The 12,310-nt window shown below is 37.9% G+C and overlaps 1 protein-coding gene across 1 annotated transcript in view; it reads left to right on the top strand.

The window, feature by feature from the left end:
- The first annotated feature begins 10,190 nt into the window (after positions 1-10,190).
- The window catches only part of LOC106067101 (uncharacterized), an 85,901-nt gene continuing 83,781 nt past the window's right edge, over positions 10,191-12,310 (top strand). The window contains exon 1 of the mRNA XM_056012257.1: positions 10,191-10,305. The gene's annotated coding sequence lies outside the window, so the exon portion shown is untranslated. The remainder of the gene's footprint in view (positions 10,306-12,310) is intronic.

Below are 12,310 nucleotides of genomic sequence, written 5' to 3'. Positions count from 1 at the left end.
ATTCTTTCGGAAGACGTTTATTGTGCCCTAGAATAGGTTCTTCCATGAGTTAGTGAAAAATTTGTAGATTCCCCGAAATTACTAGCAAAGGGGTCTGGGGGAGCGCTAGGAGCTCCCCCAGCGCGGGGCGAAGCCCCGCCGCCAAGCACTATTTCTGATATTGAAAACCAACAAAATGCATATTCTGAGGTATCTACAGTGCATTTTCCTGCTATTAAAAAGTTCTATTTAAAAAATCTAATGTGCTATTCTTACTGACTTAGACCCTCCCTCGTCGTTCGGCGCATTTGCCATCAAGCTGTTTCCATAAAATTGTGGACTCCCCGCCATTACTAGCAAGGGGGTCTGGGGGAGCGCCAGGAGCTCCCCAGCGCTTCGCCCCGCCGCCAAGCACTATTTCTGGTATTGAAAGCCAACAAAATGCATATTCTGAGGTATCTACAGTCCATTTTAATGCTATTAAAAAGTTTTATTTCAAAAACCTAATGTGCTATTCTTACTGACTTAGACCCTCCCACGCCGTTCGGAGCATTTGACGTCAAGCAGTTTCCATAAAAATCTGTCACTGGTAATGTCTGAAGCCTCTTCCCACCTACCATGAGGACCTCCATGAATGAGTGGCGTCAAGTTGTACTAGGATATCATTGCAACTCTTCTTATGCGTAATTCATTTTGTCGGAGAACATGTCCCGCAAACCTCATGCGTCGTTCTCTCACAATCTTACTAAGGGGTCGACTCCCAGTTCGGCATAGGATTTCCTTGATTTAGATCCGATCTCTATAACTGACTCCTGAAATCTGTCTTAGCCATCTTTGTTGAGCTATATTTAGTGTTTTTCGATTTCGGTAGATGACTATTCACTGCAGTTTAATAATGGAGCCCTGCCACTGGTAAAAATGTGTAACCTCTCTTGAATACGCTCTTGGAATTAAGGAACTGTAGTTTGCTTTAGATTTTAAATCGAAAAGAGAAGTTTTATCGTCAAAATCTTCTGTTGGGGGTTTTCCACCTCAAAATGCTCTGTAGGGGGATCTTAGACTCAAAACCATCTGGAGGGGTTTTAAACTTAAAAAAAAAAGCCATCTGTAGAAGAAACTCAAAACCCCCGATTGGCTTGGCTACGCTCAAATAATTTTAGTGTGTAATTTGCTTTTTTTTTATGTTGAAGATGTATTTTTAGCACCAAACCCCTCTGAATGGGAGTTTAAACTCAAAACCCCTTTCGGCAACGCTCATAGCATTTTGAGTGCGTAATTTGCTTTTTTTCTTACACTGAAGATGGCGGGGGGGGGGGGGGGTTAAACTCTAAACCCCTTTGACTACGCTCATAGATTTTAGAGTGAGTAATTTTCTTTTATTTATATTGAAGAGGTACTTTTTAGCTTCAAACTCCACTGGAGGGGAGTTTAAACTCAAAACCCCATAGACTACACTCATAACATTTTTAGTGTATACTTTGCTTTTTTTTTATTATTAAAAAGAGGTATTTTTTACCTTCAAACCCCACTGAAGTGGGGTTTAAACTCAAAACTGAGTCAAAACCCATTTAGCTACGCTCATAACATTTTGAGTGCTTAATTAGCTTTTTTTTATATTAAAGAGGGGGTTTATCGTAAATTTTAGACGGGGTTTTAAAATCAAAATCTTCCTTAACTGTGCTCTTGGAATTAGGGGATTTTCGTTTGCATTTTTTTTTTGTTTTGTTTTATAGAAGAGGGGGAGTTAACTGCAAAAACCCCAGGTAGGGGGTTTAAAACTCAAAACCCCTGGTAGGGGGTTTTAAACTCAAAACCCCTAGTAGGGGTTTTTAAACTCGAACCGCTCTGGTAGGGGTTTTAAACTCGAACCCCCCTGGTAGGGGTTTTTAAACTCGAACCCCCCTGGTAGGGGTTTTTAAACTCGAACCCCCCTGGTAGGGTTTTTTAAACTCAAAACCCCTTTGGTTGTGATAGGGCAAGTGATGGTTTAGTATTAAAATCTCACCTAAAATAAACAAAATCAAAGCAAAAAATCAGTCACTAAATTCCCTAGGGGGGGATTTCATTTCGGGGGGGGGGGGTTTGAACCCCAAGAACCCCCCCTGGCTACGCCCATGGGCTGTATATCTACTAGCCTAGGTCCAAGTCTCTACTCTGGCTGTATATCTACTAGCCTAGCTCCAAGTCTCTACTCTGGCTGTATATCTACTAGCCTAGCTCCAAGTCTCTACTCTAGAACTTAAAATTTCTAAAGCAGAGGTCAAAATCTAGTTCTATATAGATGTCTATATAATGAAAGCAACAATAAATATTTACTCCGTGACACAATGCCCTTTGACCCAATGGGTAATATCTTTTGTACAAGCAACTGGCGGTCAAAATCACGAGTTTCAACTTACAAAAAAAAATTATATAAATATCTATATGTATTTAATTCTCTTCATGGCTCAAGAGTTTGGACGAGAAGAAGTAAAAAGAAGTAAAGGAAAGATAACTCTCTTATTTCTGCGGATAGTCACCCCACGAAAAAACAAGCGAGGGGGGAGAACATGTATTCACTGGTCACTACGGACAGCTGCCTGGTCGAGCGGTTTACGCGCTGGACTGTCGTTTGGATTTATCGATAGTTCCGGGTTCAAACCCTGCCCGCTCCCATTCCCCTTCGTCATGCGGGAGGTTTGGACTAGGAAGTAAACTATCAACTCTGAAGGAACATCCAAAACATATAAAACATTTTACAAGCAAACATTTTACAAACACTAAATAGCAGCGCCGGACTTAACCATTGTGAAAAATAAGTAATCGAAAGAGAACAAGTAATCTACTTTGTATATTTACAGGTCCGGATTTAACAATGTTGGGGGCCCTATGCGAAACGGATTTCGCGGGCCAAGTTTGGATAATGATACGGATAATAAGTGAAGTTTAAGAGTTTGTATTAGAAAATAAATTCGTCTTTGCATTTTATTTATTCTTTACTACGTACAGAATTACTTTACGAGCATTGCGTGTTGCGAAGTCATACAGTATATCATAAAAATTTTATTTCCTACATAGATTACGCTCAATACCGAGAATTACCAAATGTTTTAATCTATCTTTGAGAATTGTTGACCTCAAGTAATTCTTCATTAGTTCACCAGAATACACAATTACAGCTAATGCATAATGCCGTTTTTATTTATCGCGCGTAGGATTGGCGTTTTCCATATTGAATGACCTCCCAAAAATGACAATTTTTGTCTATATATTCCGTATATTTTAAGGACTTTTTTTTGTATCTTTTGCAATTTCGGGAGATTTCCAGGAGCTCCTGGTAAATTGACAGGAGGGCGCGGGAAATCTGTTTTAAGTTATAAAATGGTTTAATTTAATACTTTATACACCTTGAATTAGCGCGGGTCCTATAAAAGTGCAGGGCCTACTGCGCTCGCATAGGTTGTAGTGGCCTAAGGCCGGCCCTACAAAATAGCGGCGTGCGCTACGCCGCTTGTCGAATAGTCTATTTTATTCTTAGTTTTATGATGGAGATTTTCTCTTTTTAAAAATGTATTTTAAAATGTTGTTCTTGTTTTAAAGTTCCTTTTAATTAATAGCTGCTGGCTGTGCATTTAGTCGGGGACACTATATTTCGAGTATGTATCAACCTAAACTTTTGCACTGTTGCTCTAACAGTATATAAAAGTAAACTAGAGCTTTGCCCAACTCTTTGAGTGGCTATAATGCGACTCTTTTTATTTTCTAAAAACACAATAGACAGCGACACAGCGGAAGGATACATAATCAGACCTACTTTCTGTGAACACACTGTTTGACGTACCAGTGGTCTGCTCCGCTTATTACCTTCATGAGATAACACATTTTCTATTATGGGCGTTGCCTGGGGGGGGGGGGGGGTTGAGGCTTTCAATGACGATTGGTCTTGTGTAGCTCCAGAAAGATAGTCCAACTAAACCCTTGTAGGGGAGTATTATATTTTTTGTGTGTGTAGATTTTAAATAACTTGAACAAACTTATTCAATATAACTTTTATTTACATTATACACAGGTTCAACTTGTCATGAACTATAGATCTAGCAGTATAAAATGATACTTGAAACAAAATTGAACTGGCAAATACACGCCTTTTCTCTTTCACGTCTTAAGATCGTCAGACCCCTATTTGTGGTTTCATCGGTCTGCCCTCAGCAGACGTAAACCAATCGCCAAACCTTTTTCTCGCCGTCACATTCAAAACACACACACACACACGAGCACACACACACACACGCGCGCGTGCACACACACGCACACACAAACACACACACGCGCACACACGCACACACACATACATTATTAGTCTAATTAAGCCTTGCGAAGTAAAATGAAAGACGTCATTCGGAACGAGTTCATTCGGAATGAGTTCATGAATAGAGTTACTTCGCTTCCTCGATCAGTTCAATGTTGGAGACACAGACCTATAGGAAAGGCCCATCAGCGAAAAGGCATATAAAGCGAACACCTCCCCGTAATTTTTATCCATTCTTATTTATTTCAAAAGTAACTGCAGAACTAATAAAATGGTATTACAAAGAGTCCATTTTTCTACATTTCCCACATAGTCACTTTCGTTTTCCCTCATAAAATAAAGCATAGCTGAAGGTCAAAGTTGACATGTATGGAAATTTCATTCTCAAAACGTTTCCGGATAAACGAGAATAGGTCCGAACTTAAGGCGATTTTAAAGCACCAATGGACATCGGCCGAAAAAAAATTGCCTATTATGCTTCTAAATTGATGAGGAAATAGTTAGCTAGAATAGCTAAGGCTATTCATTCCGTTGAAAAAAAATATTATGGGGTGTTCGCTCAAAATGACCCTTTTAACTGAAAACCTATTCAGCGAAACCCCTATTATATAAGCTTAAAAAGCCATTAATGATAATTTAGTTACTGATTTAATCTGTTTTTCTTTTTGTCTTATCTATTGTTATTGTTTGTAAACTGAAATATTAAAATAATAGGCCTATTTTCGATTTCGGAGATTAAGGATGAGTGCATCACAACGTGTTTCACATGACTACGCCCAGTTACGACCAGCATATTTTCCCGCATTTTCTTTCCGTCTAAAATGTTTGACTCGCAGCTCTCCAACAGTCTCTCAGAGGTCAGTGCTGGCAGTTACTTTCCTCTATGCCAGTGAGGGTGAAATGACGATTCAGTTGATATTAACAGCGCTTATACGGGGGGGGGGGGGGGCTCTGTTTTGCCGTCCTCCTTTTTTTTTTTAACTGGCTGGTTAACCTCTTGTTACTAATTAATGATAACAGCCTTTCTTTCTTTATACAACAAATATGTTGGCTTATTATCATGTTTCACAAACAACTAAAGATACGTTTACTAAATTCAGAGTCCACTTGTAGTTTCTTCGGCCCCTCCCATTTCGTAAACGCACAAATATTAAATGTCATGGTACCAATCTATCAGAGAAAGAAGTCAAGGCTCTAGCTTAGGTAAGTTACATTTTTCCACATTTCCTTTTTTTTTTTTTAAATAGGTGTGAGGAATTTTCTACATTTTGTGCTCACGTTTAGGCGGGCCGGATGAAATCACGTCGCGGGCCGGATGTGGATTATAGATCTAGACAATATCATATATATATAACTAGTCAAGAAATCTAGATCTTGTCTAAATCTAGATTCTATATATATTCTATATTCTGGTTGAAGTCTAGACCTATTATGTAAATAAAGTTTAGAGCGTTTATGATCAGGATTAGTAGGCCTACTAGTGGGTAATAGTGTAGGCCCTATTAGCCTATGCTGTTCGCATGGAAAACCTGTTAAGTTGTACAGGCCTCCCTTTTTTTATTTCTTACTACGTCTACTCCAATATATTAATCGAAATTGTTGGGAAGAAGTAGGTATCTTGGAGGAGTGGCGTCATTGGGGTGCGGTGGGGGGCGAGGATGCGGTCCGCACCGGTCGACACAATTTTGGAAAACTTGGCCAAAGTATACACACTGAAAAAGATAATAATAAAATCTCGAGATATATCTTGGAGCAGTGGCGTCACTAGGGGGATGGGGTGCCGTCCGCAACAGTCGACACCATTTTGGGTGTGACAAAAAAGTTGGAAAAATTATAACTTGGTAAAAGCAGACACATGGGAAAAGATAATAATAAAATCTCTAGATATAAGCCCAAATATGCCTTGACACATCTAGATGGTAGTTGAAGTGTAAATAATACAGCACAACGTTACACCATTTAAAGTATAACAAATAAAACCTGTTCATATGATGTTAATTTTTATTAAATTTTATTGTTAAATGTGCACTAACATTTGAATAAATGTAATTAACATTGGGATTTTACATTTGAGTAAAACTTCAATAAAAGTAGGTAATCAGCTCACTGTATTGGTTCAACAAAAAAAAAATCAACTAGCAGTAGTGTTCATTGGAACATATTTCAAGAAAGTTGATGTGGAGGGGTGACACCCTGAGCTACCTCACTAGGTGCCACCGACACTGTATCGGGAGGTTTCCATGCTGATCTTAGGTGATCACTTAACGCTACTCTACTTTTTCCAGAAGAGTTAGAAGAGTCTTATCAAAGACGACGTGTTGCACTGTTTGCTTTTATCCGAAAAATAACGACAAATGTCTTTAAACGATCAAAACATTGGTGAATTTGATGGGGGCCGCCTCTCTTTGTTATCTTGTTTTATTTTTTTTACGTCAATGTTTTTTTCTTAAAGAATTGAATAAGAGATTGATAGAATTTCATTCTGAAAATATTGAAACCTGCATTTTTACCTGCTGGGTCGACCACTTCGGGGACCGATTTTGAGTTTGTGTTTCCACACAAATTGCCTTTGTAACCTTGTTTGCCAATTGTTTTTGTTTAGCGCATTTTTTTTTTTTTTGCTTATAGCTTTCTCAATACACTATGATCCTATCAAATGTCTAGACCAGTTGGTAAGGGGTAGTGGAGAAAGAAGGGGGGTATCTGTCTGATCGCTTTTTAAATGTTTTTTTTTTTAAAGTGAACGACCTGAATTCGAACTCAAACTTCTCAAGCCAACGCGGTAACCACTCTGCTAGCGAAGGGTCTATGAACATTGAAGATTGTTTAGTTATCTATTGTTTCTAGTTCATGTTTGTGTTCACTAAGCCTAATATAAATGGGACTAATGCAGCTTATACCACCGTTTCAGTCAAGTAGTATTTCTTTCCCTTGGAAAGGGGACAAATTCAGCGTATACCATCACTTCTTGCAATTTCTATTTCTTCCCTTTGTTGAGATAGCCAAACAAAATAATTAACAATATAGCCAATTAACTTATTGGTTATTTTTTTAAAGGATTCTTGTGTTGTCAGGTAAAATAAATAATTGTGCAAAATTTCAGCTTGATCCGAGATTGGGTGTTGAAGAAATAACCTACTCGAAATTTTGGCAAGACAGACAGACACACAGACAGACATAGTGGGTTGATATAAGCTTTGTAAAAAAATGGTCCATGTTTAACAAAGTCCCCAGTTCTGCTTGTCAAATATTTTAATGTGGATGGTATGGAGCAAGGTTAAGAAGCTGTCCACTCTGTGGAATGTAATGTATAACTTCGTAGAGTGTGACTATTCATAAGCGTGATTGTGTGTCAAAATGTGTCTGTGAGAGAACGTGTGTCGAAATGTGCGTCTACGCTGAGCGTGTGTCTGTATGAGACGTTGTGTATATCTAAAGTGTGTGTCTGTAAAGTGTGTGTCTATGTGAAGAGTGTGTCTATGTAAAGTGTGTGTCTATGTGAAGTGTCTATGTAAAATGTGTGTCTATGTGAAGTGTGTGTCTATGTGAAGTGTGTGTCTATGTGAAGTGTGTGTCTTTGTGAAGTGTGTGTCTATGTGAAGTGTGTGTGCAGGGCCGGTCCTAGCCATTGCGGGGCCCTATGCGAAACAGATTGCGCGGGGCCTATTTTGGGTAGGGATAAGGATAATAAGTGAAAATTAAGATTTTGTATTAAAAAATAAATTCGTCTTTGCATTTTATACATTCTTAACTAAGTACAAAATCACGATCAAATTAACTTTTTATACGATCCTTGTGTGTAGCGAAGTCATACAGTAGATCATCAAAATTCTGTTTCCTACATAGATCACGCTCAATAGCAAGAAGAGCCACATTATTCAATCTCTCTTCGTGAATTGTTGACCTTAAGTAATTTTTTATTAGTTTAAGACGCGAGAAACTTCTTTCACAAGATGTCACAGTTACAGTTCAAATCTCTGCTGCAAGGAGTAAATTGCAGTGTTCACAATTCTGTTGAAGCATTTTATCCTGTAGCCATCTTCAGCTTTTCGATGTGTGAAGTTTTCCACAGATTTATCATACTGCCTTTTCCTTTGTATTTGGCTGGATAGATTGCAACAACATCCATGTTTCCAGCCAACTTCTTTGCTCTTTCACATTAACCCTTACCTGAGAGATACCGATAACATCTGCTCGTTGTGACTTATGTCTGGAGTACAATCCAATATCACTGCATTCTTGATGTCTCGAAGGATAGAATTCACAACAGCATCAGCTACTACAGTAATAAGTTCGTTTTGAATCTTTTTTCCCAGGTAACGATCATGAATTACTGCATTGGTAACACGTCAAAGTTGTTTCCCCATTACTGGATCAAACTTTGCGAGTAATTCTACTAGACCAGGAAATTCCCATTACTTGGCTCTTTAAGTCTTTCAATGGTCCCTCTGAAAGCTAAATTGCGCTTCGCTAGAAATCGTACAATTGCAACTAGTCCAACGTTTAGTTTCAGACTAAAGCATCTCCTGGTAAACTTTGTCAATGCCTGTTTTTTTTTACTAAGTCTTGCTCCAGCTTCACAGCAACTGGTCATGGCGTCTAAATGCCTTTGCAATTTTTCATGCTCTGCTTGTGGTACAGGTTTGCCACTGGTCAAATCCTTTATTTAAAAAGGAACTTTTTTTGTTTTCCCAGTAGACGACAGTAGAAACAATAGATCTTGTCTGTTGACACAGAATATATCAGCCAAGGACGCAAAACACTTTCACCATTACTCAGGTTTGGTTTGCAATGCACTTAAGAGAAATGTCTACCATCTTTATTTTTCGGAAAATTCTCCAAAGTAATCTCAGGTGGACCTTTTTGCAATAAATAGTCAATACAAGATCTTTCCATTTTTTTTTCTAAACACATGGCAGGATAATCCAGATTTCTCAATGAATCGACCACATTTAGCTCATTATCTATAACTACATGTTGATCAGTTATTACATTATTGCCTTCATATGTTACGACATGTTGATCAGTTGTTAGTGTTACATCATTTTCTTCTTCTCTTAAGACATTCACCACTGCAGTTTTTGCATTCTTCATAGAATCTGTTTCAGCTGTCTCACTAGAAGTGATTATGTTCTCATTTTCGGGCTTTTGATGGTTTTAAAAACGTATTCTAGTTTTATTGGAACTTTCGTTTCGGTTAAATTTCGCACTATTATTATATTTTTATTTAAATATGAAAGCTGACAATGCTTTTTTTTTTTATTCGCATTTGTATTTTTCCATAAAAAAATTTTGTCTAATTCTCAGGAGATTTTAAAAATAATTTCCACGACTTTTTCGTATATTTTGCATCATTATGCAATTACAGATATACTTAGCGCGGGGCCTATGAAAGCGCGGGGCCCACTGCGGCAGCATAGGTTGCAGTGGCTTAAGACCGGCCCTGTGTGTGTGTCTATGTGAAGTGTGTGTGTCAATATGAAGTGTGTGTCTATTCAAAGTGTGTGTATGTAAAGTTCGAGTCTATTTAAAGAGTGTATTTAAAGTGCGTGTCTTTGTAAAGTGAGTGTCTATGTGAAGTGTGTGTCTATGTGAAGTGTGTGACTATGTAAAGTGTGTGTCTATGTAAAGAGTGTATGTCTCTTTGGAGTGTCTGTATGTAGAAATACAGGGCTATGTCTATGTGGGAATATATGTGTCTCTGTGTAAAGTGTGTAGCTGTGAAAGTGTGGCATTGTCTTTCAGTTCGTGTGTGAATGTGGAAGTAAAAAATATGGAAACAAGAGAAAGTTAGGAGACAATGTATGCTATTATTAACTCCTCTTGTACCTTCTGTCTTAAACTGACAGAAATAGACAGCCGAGACATTGTCACTCAAAAGTTCCATGTTCTAATGACATGTTATCGTATTCTCCTTTAAGCTCCGCCCAGCTGCTTGTTGGGACACGGTTGCTAGTTAGTCCCTACAACAGCCGATTGTCAGAGGGTTTTCTTTTTCCGGACAGTGGATCAAGGCGACCCTTGCAAAGAAGCCAAAGGTAATCTCAGCTATTTCTTTCAAAGTTGTATTGCTATTAGTCTCGTGAATAATCACTGTAGGTGTGACTTAAGGTATATATTCTAGCAAGGAAGGATTTTTTTTTTGTCGGGGATGAAGGAATTTTAGGTTTTGATTTTTTTTCTTTTACACACACACAGTCATACACGCACACACACGCACACACACACACACACACATATATATATATATATATATATATATATATATATATATATATATATATATATATATATATATACATATATATATATATTCACTAAATTAATGTTCAATATACCTACTACATTACTTTCATACTTCTTTTGTTCCCTTGAATATATTCTTTCTGGAGCTAGTTGAACGACGTTAGACTCCTTTGCCTAGGGATCTGGGGGAGTGCTGAGAGCTTCCTAGCGGAGCCACGTCGCCAAACATATTTTTCTGTAGTTGAAGCTAAAAAAAAATTTTTTTCTGAGGTGTCAATATATCTTGCTACTCTTCTATTTTAAAAATTGTAGGTCAAATATCCAATCTTCTAATGTCTGCTATTCACTGGACTTATGGATGAAGCCCAGGAGCTTGTAGAAAAACAAATCAATGTGTGAATTGTTTTATTTGGGGGTAGGCATAAAACCTCATAGGATTGTAGTTTGCTTTAAGTTTGTTTTTTGAGTTTGTTGCTTGGATTCTCTTAGATTTACTTTATCAATGGGTTACACTACGGTGCCAGCAAGCGGCAGATAAAAACTATAGTTTTGCTTGAGTTTTTTTTTATTGGAGGGAGTAACCACAAAACCCCTTTTAGCTACGCTTTTGGAATTTAGTGATTGTAGCTTTGGTTTTTTTTTTTACTGGAAGTTTTTTTTGTAACTTCAACTCCCCCCCCCCCCCATCTTGTTAAATTTTTACGAGGGTCTCAACCTCAAACCTCTCTTGGTTACGCTCATAGAGTGGCTTTAGCCTTTTTTTTTTTTGGACATGGGGATACACAGTCAAAGACCTCGTTGGCTACAATTATAGAATTCGGTGACTAGTTTTACTTCAGTTTTTTATAGACAAAATAAAGAAAAAAAAGGGAGAAGAAAAATGCAAACTTCCTTTATAGTTACTAATATGTAATTTACTGATTGTAGCTTTGTTTGATTTTTAATTGGAAAGGAGTTTTAATCTCAAAAGCCTTTTGGCTACATTTATGGAATGTAGATACTTAAGTCTACCTTTAAGCTTTTGTGGCGGGGTGGGAGAGATAAACGACTAAAATGTAGTTTGCTTCAGCTTTTTGTATTTTTTTGGAAGAGGTGGGTTTATCTTCAACCCCCCACCCCCGAGTTGTTTTGTCTAAACTCAAAACCCTCTTTAAAGGGATTTTAAACTCAACCCTCGGCCACGCTCATGGAATTTAGAGACTGCAGTTTGCTTTTGGTTTTATTAAAGATGTTTTTTTTTTACCATCAAACCTCCTACCCTTGGCAAAGCTTTGCATGTGGTGGTTTAACATTAAAATCTCTCTACCAATAAAAAAAAATTAAACCAAAACAATACTCACAATACTCCACCCACGGTAATGGGGGAGTGACCCCCAAACCCACCTGCTGCTTACGCCCATGTATTTTAGGCACATGTAATCTCGAGATTTGGCCTAAATGTCATGTTTCGAGAATCAATTTTTTTCTGTGGACCGTTGTTTCGTGGAAGTCTTTTTGTACTGATAATAAGTTTCAAGAAACTGGGCCACACACGAGGCAGGTACAGATAATAATAACATGTTGGGAGGCAGAAAAAGAAAAAAAAGGTGTGTACTTTGAGTGAGATAGCAACCGTGGATTGAAAGTTCGGTAGTCTTACTTGCTAAAATTACAAAAAACCAACATTCTAGTCATTTTCAACGTCGTTGATGAGCTCCATGTTTGCTTCATACACAGTTCTCAGTCGTTCATGGTGTCTGTATGTTTGGCAAGCTGGTTGATGGATTGGTTGTTCGTGACGCTGATCTGTTCTTTGTT

This window comes from Biomphalaria glabrata, chromosome 15, assembly GCF_947242115.1.
Source record: "Biomphalaria glabrata chromosome 15, xgBioGlab47.1, whole genome shotgun sequence".
NCBI classification, from domain to species: domain Eukaryota; kingdom Metazoa; phylum Mollusca; class Gastropoda; family Planorbidae; genus Biomphalaria; species Biomphalaria glabrata.
This window is presented reverse-complemented; position numbering and strand designations above follow the sequence as displayed.